Source organism: Hydractinia symbiolongicarpus, chromosome 15, assembly GCF_029227915.1.
Source record: "Hydractinia symbiolongicarpus strain clone_291-10 chromosome 15, HSymV2.1, whole genome shotgun sequence".
Lineage (NCBI taxonomy): Eukaryota > Metazoa > Cnidaria > Hydrozoa > Anthoathecata > Hydractiniidae > Hydractinia > Hydractinia symbiolongicarpus.
In genome coordinates, this window is record NC_079889.1 from 6,698,555 (window position 1) to 6,701,546 (window position 2,992).

The window sequence follows — 2,992 nt, forward strand, 5'->3', positions numbered from 1 at the left end:
CCTGACAACACTCCTAACTACGTTCACAGTCCTATACAGGCTGTAATATGGCCTTTTGCAGTCTAATAAAGGCCTCACACGTAAATCACGTGGTTCCATCTGCCTGCAAGGTTACCATTGGACTATTCCTTCAAATCTCAATGCACTACAACGTTTCAAGAAGTTTTCCTTGGTGGCGTGGCCTTACAACACTCTTAACTACGTGCACAGTCCTATAAAGGCAGTAATATGGCCTTTTGCAGTCCAATAAAGGCCGCAGACGTAAATCACGTGGTTTCAGCTGCCTGCGCAGGTTACCATTGGACTAGTCGTTCCAGTCTCAATGCGCTACAACGTCCCAAGTAGTTTTCATTAGCGCCATTGCCTTATAACACTCTTAACTACGTTCACAGTCCTATAAAGGCTGTAATATAGCATTTTGCAGTCTAATAAAGGCCTCACACGTAGATCACGTGGTTCCATCTGCCTGCGCAGGTTACCATTGGACTAGTTGTTCCAGTCTCAATGCACTACAACGTCCCAAGTCATTTTCATTAGCGCCGTCGACTTAGAACGCGCTTAACTAAGTGCACAGTCCAATAAAGGCTGTAATATGGCCTTTTGCAGTCTAATAAAGGCCTCACACGTAAATCAGGTGGTTTTATCTGCCTGCGCAGCTTACCATTGGGCTATTCCTTCCAGTCTCTATGCGCTACAACGTTCTAAGTGGTTCTCCTTAGCGCTGTGGCCTTAGAACACTTTTAACTTCGTGCACAGTGCATTAAAGGCTGTAATATGGCCTTTTGCAGTCTAATAAAGGCTTCACACGTAAATCACGTGGTTTCACCTGCCTGCGCAGATTACCATTGGACTAGTTGTTTCAGTCTCAATGCGCTACAACGTCCCAAGTCATTTTCATTAGCGCCATGGGCTTACAACACTCTTAACTACGTTCACAGTCCTATAAAGGCCGTAATATGGCCTTTTGCAGTCTAATAAAGGCCGCAGACGTAAATCACGCGGTTTCAGCTGCCTGCGCAGCTTACCATTGGACTAGTTGTTCCAGTCTCAATGCGCTACAACGTCCCAAGTCATTTTCATTAGCGCCATCGCCTTAGAACGCTCTTAACTACGTGCACAGTCCTATAAAGGCTGTAATATGGCCTTTCGCAGTCTAATAAAGGCCTCACACGTAGATCATGTGGTTCCATCTGCCTGCGCAGGTTACCATTGGACTAGTTGTTTCAATCTCAATGCGCTACAACGTCCCAAGTCATTTTCATTAGCGCCGTCGACTTAGAACGCGCTTAACTACGTGCACAGTCCTATAAAGGCTGTAATATGGCCTTTTGCAGTCTAATAAAGGCCTCACACGTAGATCACGTGGTTCCATCTGCCTGCAAAGGTTACCATTTGACTATTCCTTCCAGTCTCAATGCGCTACAACGTCCCAAGTCATTTTCCTTAGCGCCATCGCCTTACAACACTCTTAACTACGTGCACAGTCCTATAAAGGCCGTAATATGGCCTTTTGCAGTCCAATAAAGGCCGCAGACGTAAATCACGCGGTTTTAGCTGCCTGCGCAGGTTACCATTGGACAAGTCGTTCCAGTCTCAATGCGCTACAACGTCCCAAGTCGTTTTCATTAGCGCCGTTGCCTTAGAACACTCTTAACTACTTTCACAGTCCTATAAAGGCTGTAATATGGCATTTTGCAGTCTAATAAAGGCCTCACACGTAGATCACAAAGTTCCATCTGCCTGCGCAGGTTACCATTGGACAAGTCGTTCCAGTCTCAATGCGCTACAACGTCCCAAGTCGTTTTCATTAGCGCCGTTGCCTTAGAACACTCTTAACTACTTTCACAGTCCTATAAAGGCTGTAATATGGCCTTTTGCAGTCTAATAAAGGCCTCACACGTAAATCACGTGGCTCCATCTGCCTGCGCAGGTTACCATTGGACTATTCTTTCCAGTCTCAATGCGCTACAACGTTCCAAGTCATTTTCCTTAGCGCTGCGGCCTGAGAACGCTCTTAACTATGTGCACAGTCCTATAAAGAATGCAATATGGCCTTTTGCAGTCTAATAAAGGCCTCACACGTAAATCACGAGGTTCCATCTGCCTGTGCAGGTTACCATTGGACTATTCCTTCCAGTCTCAATGCGCTACAACGTCCCAAGTGGTTCTCCTTAGCGCTGTGGCCTTAGAACACTTTTAACTACGTGCACAGTCCATCAAAGGCTGTAATATGGCCTTTTGCAATTCTAATAAAGGCTTCACAATTAAATCACGTGTTTTCATCTGCCTGCGCAGGTTGCCATTGTACTATTCCATCCAGTCTCACTGCACTACAACGTTCCAAGAGGTTTTCCTTAGCGCCATGGCCTTACAACACTCTTAACTACGTGCACAGTCCTATAAAGGCTGTAATATGGCCTTTTGCAGTCTAATAAAGGCCTCACACGTAAATCAGGTGGTTCCATCTGCCTGCGCAGCTTACCATTGGACTAGTTGTTCCAGTCTCAATGCGCTACAACGTCCCAAGTCATTTTCATTAGAGCCATGGCCTTACAACACTCTTAACTACGTTCAGAGTCCTATAAAGGCCGTAATATGGCCTTTTGCAGTCTAATAAAGGCCGCAGACGAAAATCGCGCGGTTTCAGCTGCCTGCGCAGCTTACCATTGGACTAGTTGTTCCAGTCTCAATGCGCTACAACGTCCCAAGTCATTTTCATTAGCGCCATCGCCTTAGAACGCTCTTAACTACGTGCACAGTCCTATAAAGGCTGTAATATGGCCTTTTGCAGTCTAATAAAGGCCTCACACGTAGATCACGTGGTTCCATCTGCCTGCGCAGGTTACCATTGGACTAGTTGTTTCAATCTCAATGCGCTACAACGTCCCAAGTCATTTTCATTAGCGCCGTCGACTTAGAACGCGCTTAACTACGTGCACAGTCCTATAAAGGCTGTAATATGGCCTTTTGCAGTCTAATAAAGGCCTCACAC